The sequence below is a fragment of the Gigantopelta aegis genome, chromosome 10 (genome assembly GCF_016097555.1).
Source record: "Gigantopelta aegis isolate Gae_Host chromosome 10, Gae_host_genome, whole genome shotgun sequence".
NCBI lineage: Eukaryota > Metazoa > Mollusca > Gastropoda > Neomphalida > Peltospiridae > Gigantopelta > Gigantopelta aegis.
The window spans coordinates 24,482,343-24,501,803 of NC_054708.1; the positions used below are offsets into that span (position 1 = coordinate 24,482,343).

Genomic DNA, 19,461 nt, shown 5'->3' on the forward strand with positions numbered 1-19,461 from the left:
ATTTAATGTCAATCTTCTAAGCTGCATTCTATAATTTCAATGCTTGTTTTGGAATACAACCACTTTTTCTGGGTGTACTGTTATTTACTTTACGTGTCGAATTTAGTCCTATAAATAGAACTGTCAAATGGTAAGAACTCTGTTATTACTAATCAAAACATGTCATCAAGCCAAAAATTACTTTTAAATAATCTTATAAAAATGAGTGAAGCCGTTATAATCCGTTTTGTAACGTTGCTAAAATAATTGTTTAGTTTGTAAACATAGAAATACACCCACGTACCCATGATAAACAGTTGTGGCTTCACTGACCGGCACTGTCAAACAACCACTTATATATGCAAACGACCCCAGCACAACTGAATAATCAGCGCTGGTTGGAATTCCAGCAATACGGGTGACCTGACCCAGCCTTGCTGGGCTATCGCACATGCGCTGTGCATGTCTGTAGTTGTTGCCATAAAGCGACCTAATTATTAAATAATTAATAAGTAAAAATATGTAATTAATTAGGTTTTACCTCTATTAAACATCTACTTAAATTAATTAGGCCACACATTTTTTTTTCTTCGGATTACGGATCTGCCGACGTTAATTTTGCCAAAATGAAGAAAAAAAAAAAAATTCAGTTTTCAGCCAATTTTTTATTTTATTTTCCCGCCTACTTATGATTTTTACAGTGGTGGTGTCGGAAAATATGAAATAAATAAAAATACAAGCCTTGAAATATAAAGCTCAGTCAGTATTTACAAGCCCATCCAATTCCAACTCCATAAGATTTTGTCGGTGCACTTTCAGCTTCGATCCGGAAGTATTTTATTTGGTGCGGTGCAACCTGGAGTGGAGTGGTATATAGAAAAGTGGAATTCAATCCCATCTGAAACGGAGTGCTGAAGAATCATTCTCTCCCTTGACATTTCATTAATTAATTAATATGTTTATTTAAATTTTATCTTGATGGATTTTTATTAAAAGTAGTAAAAGTATGTTTTGAATGGTGTTAATAATTTAATTTATACCCAACTCCGACTTTGCTGAAATTTCATTTCATCTGTCGACAAGTTCAGAATTTAGACAAACGCATTCAGTATGGCCAATATACATCACAAAACAACGTGTTGACATCATTGTTTTGACTGAAATCGGTTGTCTTACTGAAAACATCCGTAATACAATTTTTTTTTTTAAATAACAGGAATTGGGTGAATTTTTTATTTTTTTTTATTCCATCCTCCGACATTGCCTCCTTCAAAAAAAAAAGTGTGGTCTTACATTGCATAAATAAATGCTAATACTTTATCGGTAACATCATATGTAAATAACTATATTAAATGACAATAATTGCCGTAACATGAACTGTCACTAATGATGGCCGTTTTGCCGTGTCTTCCCACAGTTTATTCATCTTCACCACACACAATACAACGTAAAATCCTCTTTTGACAAACAATTACAAATATGCCTTTTCAGGTAGCTGTCCTTTGAATAATAACTGTCACGCGTGAATATCACAACAAATGTCCAAAGTTGTGAAGTTTACTTTTCACCCCATGACGAAATCGCACTGTGTGTAAACTGACCCATAAGTTAACATTTACTAATAGCAACATACATACAGCTAAATAAACAAATTACGTAATTAACCAACTACTCAGTTTTGTAACTGATGTGTATACCATATCAATTAATATACACAAACTATTCTATAACAGATAAAGGCAATTACCGTCCAATTGCATTAGCAACTGTGATATCAAAAGTTATGGAACATGTACTGTTATCACGAATAGACCTGAGTACATCAGATTATCAGTTTGGTTTTAAAAGTGGGACATCCACCGATATGTGTTTATTTGCTTTTAAGGAAGTTATTAACTTTTACATTTCACAAGGTAGTCCTGTGTATGTTTGCTTTTTGGATGCGAAAAAAGCCTTTGACCGAGTAAATCACTGGACATTATATATGACACTTTTGAAAAAAGGCGTGCCTACTTTTGTAGTTCGCTTTCTCAAAGCATGGTATTTAACCCAATTGTTTAGTGTAAAATGGGGTGCATATATTTCCTGTAATTTTAATGTAACAAATGGCGTCCGTCAAGGTGGGGTAATGTCACCCTTATTATTTAATATATATATTGATGACCTTAACCTACAGTTGTCAAAATGTGCAGTTGGGTGTAATGTTGGTGGGGTGTTTCTAAATAACTTCAGTTTTTTGCTGATGATATGTCACTTGTTTGCCCATCTATTTCTGCATTAAGAAAAATGTTAACGATTTGCGAGAAATTTGCAGAAGATTATGATATTATATATAATACAATGAAAACTGTTTGTATGTGTATTGAGCCAGAAACTCTGAAGTTGATCAATGTGCCTTCGATATATTTGTGTGGTGATGTACTGAAATTTGTTGACAACTATAAATATCTAGGTCATATCATATGCAAAAACATGAAAGACGATAAAGACATTAAACGACAGTATAGAGCCCTTTGTGTACGTGCAAACATGTTGTTGCGGCGATTTGCAAAATGTTCAGAATCTGTTAAAACACAATTATTTGTGAGTTATTGTAGTAATTTGTACGCGGGTGCATTATGGGTGAAATTTAAGCAGGATACCATGAAAGATCTTAACATATGTTATAATAATGCATACCGATGGATGATCGGACAACGACGACCATACAGTGCCAGCAAGATGTTTGTCAGTCATCGAGTAAAAAGCTTTGGCGCTTTACTTCGCTCAACAGCATATTCGCTGAAGAGCAGAATCGAAACAACTTCAAACGACCTACTTGCCCACCTGCGGTGTACAACTGTGTACGTCAAATCTGTATGTGTAAATCGCTGGCACAAGCTGCTGTATATTATGTAATCAGTTTTGTATGTGATGTTTATATATGTTCTATGGATCTCTGATCTGAAATAAAAATCTATTATTATTATTATTATTATTATATATATATATTTTCTCTCCAACCCATACCCTCTCTCTCTCCCCCCCACTCTCGCTCTCGCTCTCCTCTCTCTCTCTCTCCTCTCTCTCTCTCTCTCTCTCTCTCTCTCTCTCTCTCTCTCTCTCTCTCTCTCTCTCTCTCTCTCTCTCTCTCTCTCTCTCTCTCTCTCTATCTCTCTCTTTCTCTCTCTCTCTCTTTCTCCGATGTTGACAGAATGGTTTCGGTCGAACTACCCGTTGGGTCGAACACTTTCTCGAGCACCGACGGAGTTCGAGCCAACGGGATACAACGGGATATACGGGATGTACAAACATTTCTAACGTTCCGACACGTAATCATCACAGGAAACCCGCTACAGTTTTCCTAATGAAGCAAGGGATCTTTTATGTGCTCTTTCCCATATACAGGGAAGCATATACCACGACCTTTTACCAGTTGGGGCGGGACGTAGCCCAGTGGTAAAGCGTTCGCTTGTTGCGCGGCCGCTCTAGGATCGATCCCCGTCGGTGGACCCACTGGGCTATTTCTCACTCCAGCCAGTGCTCCACAACTGGTGTAAGAAAGGCCGTGGTATGTACTATCCTGTCTGTGGGATGGTGCATATAAAAGATCCCTTGCTGCTAATCGAAAAGAGTAGCCCACGAAGTGGCGAGAGCGGGTTTCCTCTATCAATATCTGTGTGGTCCTTAACCATATGTCTGACACCATATAACCGCAAATAAAATGTGTTGAGTGCGTCGTTAAATAAAACAATTCCTTCCTTCCTTTTACCAGTTTTGGTGTACTGGTTGTAACGAGGAAAAACCCAATCAGTTGAATGGATCCACCGAGGTGATTCGATCTTACGACCCAAGCACCTCAAACGAGCACTCAACCGATTGACAAAAATGATGGAGATTTATAAGAATATGACGAATCAAATCCTAACAAACGCAACAAAAGAAGTCCTTCACCAGAAACCAATTAAAAACAAAATAGGCCTACAAATCTGCAGTCGAATGTTCTACCACTGAGTTATATCCCTTTGTAAAGACGCAGTGTAAACAAATGCCTGATATACGTGATATTGAGCCAAGGTACGCGACACGTGTCGCTGTATCTGATTTTATTGGCATAATTCAACAGTAATGCCACAGGCAGATATTGTTAACCCACTGATCCAGATCTGTGATACGTGTACACATTTGACGATCCCATTGAGAGCTAGTGACTGAATGGATGGATGGATGGACTGATGTTAAAAGTATGGGTGGATGTATGAATGTATGGGTGGATGGACGAATTTATGAAAGGAAGGGTGGACAAATTGAGAAAAAGTAATGAATGAGTGGACGAATGCATGAGAGGACATGAATAAAAAAGCACAAGAGCGTAACCGTGGTGGTACTACAAGTGGTAGAAACAAAACAAGTCCCCCCCACCCTCTCTCTCTCTCTCTCTCTCTCTCTCTCTCTCTCTCTCTCTCTCTCTCTCTCTCTCTCTCTCTCTCTCTCTCTCTCTCTCTCTCTCTATCTCTATGCGTCTCTGTGAGTCTCTCTCTATGTATGTATGTCTGTCTGTCTGTGCCCCTCTCTCTCTCTCTCTCTCTCTCTCTCTCTCTCTCTCTCTCTCTCTTTCTAAGGAACTTTTTTTTTTTTTTTTTTTTTTTTGTACAAAGATATTAATTTATTGCAGACATGTAGCAACACAAAATACAGAAATGCTGAATCGTTAAGTACTGAGATGAGATGAAGGAAAGTTAACATGGTGCATCTTAACCACTTTATCACTTACTCAAACTGATCGTGTGAAACGTTTATTACCATCCCACATTTAATCTATATACTTTAAAATCTGCACAATCTAAATTGGAGAATTTTTCACCAAAATACAAATCTATTAAATTTGGAATTAGTATATTTCTTAAGGAGAAAAAACACCCCCACCCCATCATTTATCAAAATACAAATACTTCCTTTCCTTCACATTTCACTGGAGAATTTTAACTGCTTATTTATTTATTTTTCTTTGTTATAAACTATTCACACAAGCCTAGTAATTAAATCAGCATTTTGAAGTAATAAAAAAGATTTGGAATTCAGAGAAAAACGTGACAAAATGTTGGATGGGCCATGAAAGAAAACGGTTCTTAAACACTGGCGTACCAAACCTCCTTAGACAAACTCCTTTTAATTGTGGACACAAACGAACGTGCCACTTCATGATGAAAACCACCCTGACATAGCGGACACCTTTACAGACAATACTATCTAGTGTGACAATACCATTAAGTGGCCCACACATGATCAAACATATTGCTCAATACTCTTATATTGACAATATTATTTGACAATTATAGATACTGATGGTTTATACTAAATTGGAATTAATTTGTATAAATAAATCACTGTTGCTATTCATGGTTTCTGAATTGCTGAATTCCCTCTCATTATCAAGTAAAGTGAAATGTATTAATACACAAAGTTATTAATCTGTTGGTGGATGATAAGATTGTGGCAAAATATTGATGTCAGTAATGTTAATCATGTATTTGGCCACTTGACACAAATAAATATCACAGCTGACATAACCCCTTGATAAAAGGTCACCTAACCCCTTGATAAAAGGGACAGGGTTAAGGAACTACCAGTTGGAAACATAAACATATATAGATATACAGATCCACGTAAATTCGGCTAATATATATATTTTTTCTGGTAGCCCAAAGTAAAGTGAAAAAGAAAATGTAGGCCACGTACCTCAGGTATTCAGCCTTTTATCTCTGTGACGGCGTCCCACAGGCTTTCTTGTGCTAAATAAATTTATATTAGGTTGACGCGTTTATGACGTCATGATGGAATGACCTTTAACCCTGGAAACCTTAATAAATAAACAAAAAAACAAACAACAACAAAGCCACTAAAACAAAATGTTAAAATCTTTGATATGCACCATGCCTCAGTCAGGATAATATATACCACCACCTTTGATATACAAGCCGTAGCGCACTGGCTGGAACGAGAAGTAGCCCAGTGGGCCCAGTGACGGGGATCGATCCAAGACCGACAGTGCATCAAGCGAGCGCTTTACCTCTGAGCTACGTCTCGCTGCCATATTTGGTAATTCTGGCACGTAGTGTTTAACAAAAATCTACTTGTGTCCACTAGTAGCAAAACTGAACGGGATACTTAACATGAACCTTCCCACAAAAACGTACCACGGCCTTTGATATAAACGTCGTGTGTGTGTGTGGGGGGGGGGGGGGGGGGGGGGGAGCAGAAAACAAAACAACGACACAGAAACGAGTCTCTCCGTTTGAAGGTTCCTAGTGCCTGAACCTCTGTTGGATATAGGCACGTTAATCAAGTAAAAGTAACAGTCTATCTCTTTCGCCCTCCCTCTCCCCCCCCCTCTTTCTCTCCCCCTACCTTTCTATCTCTGTTTATCTCTGTGTGTCTGTCTGTCTATCTGACTCTGTCTCTCTCTAAATATATCTCTGTCTCTCTCTCCCTCTCTCCTCTCTCTCTTTCTTAATAAGAACCTACCAGTCGAGTGTCTTATATGTGCTCAATGTGTGCTCTCTCTCTCTCTCTCTCTCTCTCTCTCTCTCTCTCTCTCTCTCTCTCTCTCTCTCTCTCTCTCTCTCTCTCTCTCTCTCATTCCCTCTCTCTTAATAAGGAACTACCAGTTGGAAACATATACATAGACACAGACATATATAGATAAAGACTATATATCTCCCCGTAAATTCGACTAATATATTTTCTGGTAGCCAAAAGTATAGAGAAATAGAAAATGTAGGCCACGTACCTCACGTATTCTGCCTTTTTTTTCTGTGACGGCATCCCACAGGATTTCTTGTGCTAGATAAATATTACGTTGACGCGTTTATGACGTCATGATGGTATGACCTTTAACCCTGGAAATCTTAATAAATAAACAAAAACCCAAACAACAACAACGCCACTAATACAAAATGTTAATGTTAAAGTTTGTTTTGTTTAACGACTTCACTAGAGAACATTGTTTAATTCATCGTCGTCTAAAGGATGTGAAACATTTGGAAAACGTATTTAAAATTTGTTGTGTTTAACGAGACCATTAGATCACATTGATTTATTAATTATTTGCTACTGGATGTCAACCATTTGGTAATTGTGACATATATGCTTAGAGAGGAAACCCTCTACATTTTCCATTATTAGCAAGGGATATTTTATATGCATCATGCCTCAGTCAGGATAATATATACCACGAGAACGAGAAATAGCTCAATGGGCCCACCGACGGGGATCGACCCCAGACCGACCACGCATCAAGCGAGTGCTTTACCACTGAGCTACATGGACGTCTCGCTGCCATATTTGGTAATTCTGGCACGTAGTGTTTAACAAAAATCTACTTGTGTCCACTAGTAGCAAAACTTCACGGGATATTTTACATGAACCTTCCCACAAAAAAGTACCACGGCCTTTGATATAAACGTCGTGTTGTGTGCGGGGGGGGGGGGGGGGGGGGGGGGGGGAGGGGGGGGGGGCAGAAAACTAAACAGCGACACAGAAACGAGTCTCTCCGTTTGAAGGTGCCTAGTGCCTGAACCTCTTTTGGATATAGGCACGTTAACAAAGTAAAAGTAACAATAACAGTCTATTGGTTGAGAGGTATTAATCCTACAACGTATGGCACCGCAAACGAAAAATAATATTCCCTGGAGTATTTTGAATATGGACCTATTAATATTTTGTGGGTATTGGCGTAAACATAACATTTCCTACCTCGCTTAATATCTATCCGCAGTTAATAAAAATCTACAGGCCAGTGCTGTTCCCATCAGAACTGGAGTAGATCGGTTTATGATCTAGTCTCATCGGGGATGTACACTTTATATATTAGTTAACATTACATTAGATATGATGAAAATATCACCATCATTGCATACTGTGCCATAACGCAAATGCATATATGTAACTGGGGGATTGATACCATATGCCGATGAAGTTTGTTTTGTTTAACGACACCACTAGAACACATTGATTTATTAATCATCGGCTATTGGATGTCAAACATTTGGTACGTTTTGACATAGAGAGGAAACCTGCTACCAGCTTTTTCTGTTAGTAGCAAGATATCTTCTATATGCACCATCCCACAGACATGATAGCACATACCACGGCCTTTGACATACCAGTCGTGGTGCACAGGCTGGGATGAGAAATAGCCCAATGCGCCATTAATAATAATAATAATAATAATAATAATAATAATAATAAACACAAACAAAACAAAACATCATCAACAACAACAAACAAGAAAACAAAATTAAAACAAAATAGAAACAAAAGCAAAAAAAAAACAATATAGAACAAACCTACAAAACAAAGAGCATGCGTTCTTTAGAAAATTATAATTAAATACCGAATGAAAGCCAAATAATTGTTACTGATGTAGTTTGCTCACAAAGCTGTTGCTGTATATAGAAAGTTTGTTTTGCTTAACTACACCACTAGAGCACATTGATTTTTATTAATCATCGGCTATTAGATGTCAAATATTACATATAGTCTTAGAGAGGAAACTCGCTACATTTCGCTACTAGTAGCAAGGGATCTTTTATATGTACCATCCCACAGAAGGATAGCACATGCCACGACCTTTGATATACCAGTCGTGATGCACTGGCTGGAACAAGAAATAGCCCAATGGGCCCACAATAGATGTACAAATGCAGAATTATATATTTTGGCCTATACCTGTAGTTTCTGATATTGTAAACCAACTATAATTCCATTATTTCCGATTTGTCCTTCAAAGTTTGGTATTTCTCGCTCCAGCCAGTGCACCACGACTGGTACATCAATGGCCGTGGTATGTGCTATCCTGTCTATGGGATGGTGCATATAAAAGATCCCTTGCTGTCAATCGAAAAGAGTAGCCCATGAAGTAGCGAAAGCGGGTTTCCTCCTTCAATATCTTTGTGGTCCTTAACCATATGTCTGACGTCATATAACCGTAAATCAAATGTGTTGAGTGCGTCGTTAAATAAAACATTTCCTTCCTTCCTTCAAAGTTTGGTAGCCATCTTGAATTTTCATATATAACGTATAGCAGATAAAACAGTGTATACCAGGCCAGGCGTTGATTCAGGCGGGGGCCCAAAGAGCCCGCCCATCCCCTTCCTATTTTTGGTCAAACAATATATATATTACAGAAATGATAATCATAATTTAGCGACCACGAAGCTAAGGACCGCAACTCTAAACGCGTTTGACAAATACCCAGAATACCTACACGTAGATTCCGGTTGTACGAACGTTAACGACTGAATTAATCATCAGAAATCGGTAGTGTTCGTAAACTAAGATGATGAATGAATTAATTTAAGTGACTCTAGCAGCTAAACACCTTAGTAAAAAAAAAGTTTGTTTTGTTTAACGACACCACTAGAACACACTGATTTATTAACCATCGGCTATTGGATGTTAAACATTTGGTAATTTTTTCGAAAACCCGCTACATTTTTGTTAGTAGCAAAGGATCTTTTATATGCACAATCCCACAGACAGAATAGCACATATCACGGCCTTTGATATACCAGTCGTGGAACACTGTCTGGGACGAGAAATAGCCCAATAGGCCCAACGATGGGGATCGATCCCAAACCGACCGCGCATCAAGCGGGCGCTTTACCACTGGGCTACGTCCCGAATATCAAACTTGCATACATATTGCTATTATAAACAAGACTGACTGATGCCAAAAATAAAATAAACAATTTGCAAAAAAACCACACAAAAAAACCAACAAAATAATAATAATGAGCATAGATCATTTTAAGTCTAGATTTTGCTCCATATTTGACTAAATACAGATATGGGCCAAATTATTTGAAGACAAAATCCAGTTTGGGCTTCTTACAAATATTAAGACGACCAGAAACACATTGAATATACTGACCCAGGCAATAAAGATTACGTGGGGAAAATACGACATTTGTTTAACCGTTTAATGTAGACCATATGGATGATAAATACATGTATATACATATAAACACATGCATATGCATTCCTTTTTCCAGGATTACACTGCTACACAACCAACAGCAATGATGACATGCTGTATCGCGGATTTATCAATGTTACCAAGAGCAACTTCTCCTGTCAATCATGGGCGTCACAGCAGCCACACCCACACAATCTCACTGAGATCAAGATGGGCAATGTAACCGAGACTCTCCTAGAGGCAGGCAACTCGTGCATACCATACCCAGGACACCCACCCTGGTGTTACACCACTGACCCAGATATTACATTCGATTACTGCGACATTCCGCTGGTGACGGTAAATGTATTAGATACAGTGGCATTTAATTAAATGATTTAAATATAAATTTACTATAAGTTCTTTTAGCCTGTTAGAATGTTATGTTTTTTACCGTCCAATACACCCCCATAAAAATAAAAATCCACAGGCCCATGGATTTAAACGGTAAATTGTTGAATCCATCTGCCAGACGCATGTGGTGTAGGACACCGTGTTTCAGCTACAATGGCGGACCTTAGGAACAATTGCCGACTGGAGCCCAGAACTCTGACGGATTCAACCGATCCGTACTGTTCGTAGACGAGAGATCAAACGAACAAACATGATCTTAGTTTTAATTGGGAAGTTTTTAGTTTAGTATTACAATTTAACATAACAATCTCTGCCTTTATTCTTTATAGTTTACTTCTGAAAATAGTTATAACACACAGAAGAAAAAAAACCCACACATAAAAAAACCCACACAAAAAAAAAAAAAAAAAACCCCTTCCAAACAAACACAAAAACCCACACAAAAACTCCCAAAAAACAACAACACAAAAAAAAAAAAAAAAAAAAAAACCTAGCAAAAAAAAAAAAAAAAAAAAAAAAAAAAAAAAAAACACACAAAAAAATTAGAAAAAAAGAAGAAAACAACAATAAAAAACCAACCCTCGAGTTGCCTGCCTCTAGGAACAATTGCCGACTGGAGCCCAGAACTCTGACGGATTCAACCGATTCGTACTGTTCGTAGATGAGAGATCAAACGAACAAACATGATCTTAGTTTTAATTGGGAAGTTTTTAGTTTAGTATTACAATTTAACATAACAATCTCTGCCTTTATTCTTTATAGTTTACTTCTGAAAATAGTTATAACACACAGAAGAAAAAAACCCCACACATAAAAAAACCAACACAAAAAACAACAAAAAAAACCCCTTCCAAACAAACACAAAAACCCACACAAAAACTCCCCAAAAAACAACAACACAAAAACAAAAACAAAAAACCCTAGCAAAACAAACCCCCCCCCCAAAAAAAAAACACACAAAAAAAATAGAAAAAAAGAAGAAAACAACAATAAAAAACAAACCCTCCACAACCCCCCCCACACACAAAACAACAACAACCCCCCCCCCACAAAAACAAAAAACCCCCACAAAAAACAACAACCAAACAACAACAATACACACACAAAAAAAATAAAAAAAATTCAAAATAGAAACAGATAAATATTGGATGTATACAGAAAGAAAGAAAGAAAGAAATGTTTTATTTAACGACGCACTCAACACATTTCATTTTCGGTTATATGGCGTCAGACATATGGTTAAGGACCACACAGATTTTAAGAGGAAACCCGCTGTCGCCATTTCATATGCTACTCTTTCCGATTAGCAGCAAGGGATCTTTTATTTGCGCTTCCCACAGGCAGGATAGCACAAACCATGGCCTTTGAACCAGTTATGGATCACTGGTCGGTACAAGTTGTTTACACCTACCCACTGAGTCTAGGATCGATCCGCGTCGGTGGACCCATTGGGCTATTTCTCGTTCCAGCCAGTTCTCCACAACTGGTGTAACAAAGGTCGTGGCATGTACTATGCATGTAAGATCCCTTGCTGCTAATCGAAAAGAATAGCCCATGGAGTGGCGACAGTGGGTTTTCTCTTGCAATATCTGTGTGGTCCTTAACCATATGTCTGATGCCATATAACCGTAAATAAAATGTGTTGAGTGTGTCGTTAAATAAAACATTTCCTTCCTTCCTTCCTTAATTCATGCATATAATTTTAACATGACTTTCGTGTTTATATTTAACCAAGTTTCAGTGACTTTGACCTGGGCTCTGACCTCATTATTTGCAGATCGCCTGTTTAGGATATGGTAGTCGAGAGAAGTCTGTCTAAACCGTTAAAATTCATTATGTGAGGAGTAGTTACTGAGATGCGAACCCAGTGCCTACAAACCGTAAGTCCTGTGGTTTGTCGATAAGTGGACTATGATATTAACCATCATAATACAAGTGTTTACACTAATCCGAGTGATTGCTACTATTGTTGGATTTAATTATTGATAGGTCAAATCGATGAACACACGGCAGATCCAAAGGACCAAAAAGAAGGACATGTTTTATTTAACGACGCACTCAACACATTTTATTTTACGGCTATATGGCGTCAGACTTATGGTTAAGGGCCACACAAATATTGACAGAGGAAACCCGCTGTTGCCACTTTATGGGCTAATTTGTGCGATTGGCAGCAAGGAATCTGTTATATGCACACTCCCATAGACAGGATATCAGATACCACGGTATTTGATGTACCAGTCGTGGTGCACTGGCTGGAGCGAGAAATAGCCCAATTGGTCCGCTGACGGGGATCGATCCCAAACCGACCGCGCATCCCAAGGGACCAGACCATTGTGATCCAGTGACGGATTTCGAAAATCAGTTTAGTGTCACAAACGTTCTCGAAGGGATTCATCAGATTCTCGAACGTAAAAATAAAAATAAAATACAAATACAACAGTCGTCAAATATGGGTGGTGGTGGGGGGGGGGGGGGGGGGGGGGGGATTCCCCCTTAGATCCGTCACAGGGATCTTTTTTTTTTTTTGGAATGCCCTTTTCAGGAGATGTTATACATCACTTTGCTTTTGCAGACTTCGCATGTGGTCGTCCACCGGATGTGCACAATGCCAAAATGTCGGCGTATGATAAGCTCACCAATCAATATAAATATATTTGTGTAAATGGTACCAGCTACGTCAGAGGAAGTGTTACTTCAAAATGTCGCAACGATAGCATCTGGGAAGGCCCGACAATTGTGTGTGCGCGTACGTATTACTATTACAAGTACTATTAAGGCCAAACAAAATACATTTCTGGTCTTTGGTCAGCGCGCGCGTCAATTTTGAACCTCGCGCGTTAACACTTTTTTCTTTTTTTAATTTCCCGCAGTATGACGTGAATTTTCCCGAGCTTTTCTTGCTATAATTCCATATTATAATTACTGTTTTATAATAGGCGTCTGGATTGGCTAAAATACTATCACGTGATCTAAAAAGGCAACGCTCATTCTTCCATGGACGTAAAAACAGATTGTCTTTACCGGGACTACTTTTTATCAATTACGTCAACAACGGAATCCACGAGGATTCCATCGTTTCTATTTTTATCCCAATATCGTCTGCACTGTGAGTGACAGTGACAATTCAGGCTTTAAACGACTCCGGTTTTGAACTGAGACACATAATGTATATGACAGGGCACAAAAACGAAGCTTCTGTTAGAGGTTATAACAGAGAATGCTCAACAAATCAAAAGAGAGACATGAGCGCAGCTCTGTCACATTTGACAAAACTACGAAACCGACAACTTACACGCGCGATGTGTCTTTTCCGAGAATAATATTACACAATCACAAACTTCCTCTGAAATCCACACACACAGTAACACTGAAACTACTTTATCTCTTTCAAGTTAGTCTTCACATTCACTTTTCACTAATTAAATTTTTGACAACTGCAATTTTAATATAGTAATTGATAAATCTTCTAGATAATTTGACGCTCTCCCTTATGTTAATTAGTTCAACATTTTTACTCTAACCGCTTTGCAACAAATCTTCAAATTAAGTATATAGGATAGTACAATTCTTAATTAATTATCGTTTGATATTTTTGAAAAAAATTGTTTGCGTTATCAGTTGATGTTCTGTTATTTAAAATTTGATAACTTTTTATCCACATTTTATTCAGAAAATTAAAATTTGTAAAACCTTATGTAAATCATTATAATGAATCGGAGATTTGACGGAAAAAAACCGGATGTAATTTTCTAAGGGAATTTCCTTATTTGTGTATTGATACAGTTGTAAATCATTGTGGAATAGAGTTCGATTGGGTTTTTAAATATAGTTTTGTATAATGGCAATATTAATGCATTTGGAATTATAAGAATTGAACGTTATATTTTATTTCGGTATCAAACATACCCACCTTTACCGATAATAGCATTATAGTAAATATCAATCTGATTAAAATTAGCTCTACTGGGTCTACCAGTAGATCTAACAGCATTGCATGGACACCCATGTCCAGGTGACATTTCATCTATAAATAACAATTTAAATATCGACCAATTACACTTCGCCTTTTATAGCGTTATTTGGGAGCATACACATTCTAAAAATATCGGGCGAGACTATTTATGCAATAAGCGAACTTGTTGGTCTATTTCAACATTTAAAAAAGGGGGAAAAGTGCAGTAATAAACTCTGGATTGTATACTAGTATACAGATTTTATGGCTATCCCATCACGTTTTTTTTTTTTCGTCTTGAAACGAATTTTATATAACATTTTATATTGAAATTGGTTTCCGGCATACTTCGTAATTCCCCCGAATCATTTCGTATACCCTCAAATTCTTTTCAAATAACTGGCATGATTTTGCAAGTAAGGTTTCGATTGGTCGATTGAAAGGTCAACTGGACATGAGCTCCAACGGGCTGCTGTTAGATCCACATGTAATAGTGGATCTAATTTTAATTAGATTGTTTAAATATATCATTCAAACATGTACAGTGCTGCGTCCATTTCAGCGCTGAACTGCTACGAAGACAGCATAGAACATGGCATTATGTACAGCGGCAACAAATCAACGACCAGCAGCGGCAAGAAATGTCAGAGGTGGTCTGTTGATTCCCCGCACGTGGTCGACGCCATTTTCCGTGATGAGAACAATCTGACGTCGGACGTCACGCTTGATGACGCGTTTAACTACTGCAGGGGATTCTGGGATGGAAAGCCTCCATGGTGCTACACAACATATCTAGCGGTTGTTACCGAGAGTTGCGATGTGCCGCAATGTGAAAGTGACTTTACTAATATAGCCTATTTATGACAAACGCGTTTAGCCAGATCAGAATGGATGTTACAGTAATATCGTACAGCTTTTGAATAATATAAATAAGTGACATAAAATTTGCCTTTTAAAATAATAATTGAAAATAACCTCACAAAAAGGAAACAATAACAAATAAACAAAACAACCGAAAAACAGCAATAGTCATTAAATAATTTCACACATATCCACTGAAAAGCACGCTTGTCTCAGATACAAAGAAATGTTGTCAACTCAGAAGTCTATTCTATAAAAATGTTTTACTCATACTTATGCTTTATTAGCACAAAGGACCCTCACATTAAAGCTGTACAAGTTTGTTTCATCACGTTGTTTAATCCGGTCATTAATTGTAATGTTTGTTATACATGTATGTTGGAGAGTTGGTCACAAATGTTGTAACTGTATAGTTATATACGGTAAACGTACTGAAAGTGTATGAGAGTTGCGTCCCTTGGGAAGATGAATGATCGTCTGCGTTTTGTCTGTCAAAATAATGAATTATGTTCACAGAGGAAATATTTTATTAAAAATGTACACACACACACTATATTTATTATTTGAAAAACATACCTTAAATGAAACCCGCTGTCGCCGCTTCATGGGCTACTCTTTTCGCTTAGCAGTAAGGGATATTTTACATGCACCATCCCACAGACAGGATCGTACATACCACGGCCTTTGTTACATCAGTTATGGTGCAATAACTGGAACGACAAATAGCCCAATGGAGCCACCGACGGGGATCGATCCTAAACCGACCGCGCATCAAGCGAACGTTTTATCCGCCCCCGGATCTGGTTAAGCCAGTCCATTTCTCCACATCCTGCTTGCTTCAGAGCAATAAACAGTTGAAGTCTAATGCCTCTTCTTACTATTCTTCAACCAACCAGCATCCTCTTGTAGTGCCACCAGAATACTGGTTTTGGTGTGAGTAACACCTCATTTCATCGTTTGCTATACCTTCAAAATTATCCAATATAGTCTCTAGTCTGCTCATTATATGCATGGCTGTGGTGGAGAAATGCCCTTTTTTACCTTCTCCGGGAAATCTGCTAATATCAGACCCCTGTGAATTAAATTATCTTTATCTCATATGCATGTATTCTTTCCAGTACCACTGTTCCAATCTTGCTCTTTAGTACCCAGCATTTCCTCGTTAAACCTTTGCGTCAATAGCGCACTTTAATGCAATCTGTAGTTACGATACTTGATCTTTTAACTTGTTAGCCTTAGTTGTCTTGCAAAACTATTGCACTTTTAAATTATCTGGATATTCGAAAAGTACGTTATCCGGCAGCTAATCTTGCACCGGCCATGCCAAAATTCATTAAACTAAATACATTTTCTTTATTTTAAGTTCCAGAATATAAGCCTCAAGGGATTACTTTTTATATTCAGCTAACTTCAAACTTCATCATGTTATGGCCAATTACATTTATTATTAATTTCTTCAGATTTGTCAGTTTGCAAAAAGGCACCTGATCTAGTTGACGCAATTCCTTCTGACCGTCCTGACAATGAGACAGTCATTTACCGCTGTAAAGAAGGATTCACCTTCATGAATGGATCGGGAGAATCCAGGTGTCTCCAATCTGGACTGTGGTCTCTCCCAGACATATTTTGTGTTCGTAAGTACTATGAACTGTGTGTGTTTGTGTGTGTGTGTGTGAGAGAGAGAGAGAGAGAGAGAGAGAGAGAGAGAGAGAGAGAGAGAGAGAGAGAGAGAGAGAGAGAGAGAGAGAGAGAGAGAGAGAGAGAGAGAGAGAGAGAGAGAGAGAGAGACAGAGAGAGAGAGAGAGATTTTGAAAGTTCCTCGTAACAACAATAAATTAATATTACTGCTGTCGGTAAAGCTTCTCACCGAAGGCAAAATGTATAAGCGTGTATGAACATTATCTGCCAGTATTTAACACGAACCTTTGGGTCCTTGTTGGAGTTAACGGGCGTTTAGTTAGTACCACGCGATGGAACTACATTTGTATATTTAGTCATGCGAGTACCCTGTGTTGTGGTGTAATATACGTTCTCACTGCATTTTGCCTCCTCGCTTTCGTGTTCTGCCACCCCTTTTCACGTTTGGCAGCTCCATTTGTTTTTCTGCGCCCCTCTTTATTTCTCGTTATCCTGTTATCATTCACAGCACCCAGCTCCGCTATTTCAAAATGCACACTTGTTTTTACGAGTGCGAGTGCGAATAATTTTTACATGCTCATATACCACTAGAGTTCCGAGCATGTCCGTCCGTCAAGAAAACCCCTAGATTGACAGTCAATAGACGTTGAAGGTGTAGTGCTGTGCTGAAATACAGATCTTGAGAAGCCGGATCCGTTTGAACGAGAGAGAGAGAGAGAGAGAGAGAGAGAGAGAGAGAGAGAGAGAGAGAGAGAGAGAGAGAGAGCAATTAGCTGTCGGATCTCTCTCTCTACCCTCTATTCATCCATCCATTCATCTTTCTATCCATCCATCCACTCTTCATTCATCCATTAATTAATCAATTCATTCATCCATCCATTAATTCTTTCATTCATTCACTCATTCATTCACTCAAGCACGCATTCATTACTTCTCAACTCAATCCTAACTATACGCTAGGTCAATAGCAATGGCATAGCAAACAATGTTTGCCTACGGCGCTACTGCTGTGATAATTCAGTAAAATCCTGATAAGGCAGTATTTGTCACGTACCTTGGTGGAATATCACATAATATATGTAGCATATTAAAATTTTATGTATTAAGGGGATATAGCTCAGTGGTAGAGCATTCGACTGCAGATCGAGAGGACCCTGTTTCGATCCCGGGTGTCCCCTGTACTTTTTGACACTTTAAAATGTATTTGTTTAGTTAGTTTTTTTTTAGACGCATTCAACACATTTGAATCAGACTTAAACGTTAAAATAAAGGGGATTAACTTGTGTTTAATACGTCACAAAAGGCATATATATTAAATCTTGAAAATAAGATTAAAAAACTTATCTGTTAAATCATCAACCTCACCAGACGCCAGTTTTGACCAATAACAATATACAAACTCTTCGTGACACAAACTTTGGTATACATGTGATGCATGCAGATCAACGCAGTCAAACTTCGACTATAAACTCTAATGAAAATGTCCTACTACAAGGTTCACACAAACAGGTGCCTGTGCCATTGAATACGGACAGTGTTTCCTCAATCAAACATATGCTACAAACTGAGAATATGGCGTCTGATGAGCATGTGCTTCTGCGAATGTCTACGATGGATAAGATTTCTGAAAATAGACATGTGCTACATAATGAACACACCATTGTCGTCATCTAACATAGGCAATACATTCCCAGTCAGGCAAGTGTTGCCCAAAAAGAATGTACCAACTCCACCATCTACCATAGACAATACTTCTACAGTCAGACAAATGTCATATATTGAACACATGCCACTGTCACTGTCTCCCGTGGCTAATATTCCATCAAATATTCACATGCTGTCTGATATGCATATACCATTTTCTTCATCTACTGTTGACAGTATTCCAACAGCTGAACATATGTTACCTTGTTGAACCACCCAGTGAGCAGATACCAGTGTTACAGTTTGCTGTAGACAATACTTCTCGAGTCAAGCACAAATCGTGTAGATACATCAACGTCGTCTTTTTTGCGCATTCCGAGCCTCAAGCACGTACCACTGGATGTGACTCGAATTCCACGAGATCTTGCTCACAAAAATTAAACATTATCACTTGCAACATCGAGGGTTGTAAAACTAACATAAACTATCTTCAATAATAAGACTCTAGTAACTCCTTGTGTTTACAGGGACATTTTCTTTGGGACTTTGAAAAACATGATCTTGATAAAATAGTTCCTAACATGAATAATCACACTCGGTGTCGTGACACAAGCAACTCAATATCAGCGTTTAAATTACCAAAGGATAGAGCTGGTGTATCCATCTTATTGCCAAAAAATGGTCGACCTTTGTTCAGAAACTAAATTTCGGGAATGAAAGAATACTAGCTGTAACTTATCTCTGCATCAGTCAGACTGTGTCTTATCAATACCTACTTGCGAACACATAATCAGTCAGTTAAGTCACATGAAGAATATCTTGAATGCCTTGATAGTCTACACAATATTATACAAACATATGAAAGACTGATGAGGTTATCATACGTTGCAATTTAAATGGTACAATCTTTCCGGTTAGGTATCATAACAAACATGACATGTTATTGCACAAGTTTGTAAGCAAACACAACCTGAATATACCAATGAAAAACACGTCTACATTCACCCATCATAATGTCTCATGTCACAATCAC

The 19,461-nt window shown here is 38.0% G+C and overlaps 1 non-coding gene across 1 annotated transcript; it reads left to right on the forward strand.

Moving 5' to 3' along the window:
* The first annotated feature begins 17,890 nt into the window (after positions 1 to 17,890).
* On the forward strand, positions 17,891 to 17,962 carry Trnac-gca. The gene has a single exon. It is a non-coding gene; the product is annotated as a tRNA-Cys (tRNA).
* The last annotated feature ends 1,499 nt before the right edge of the window (positions 17,963 to 19,461 follow it).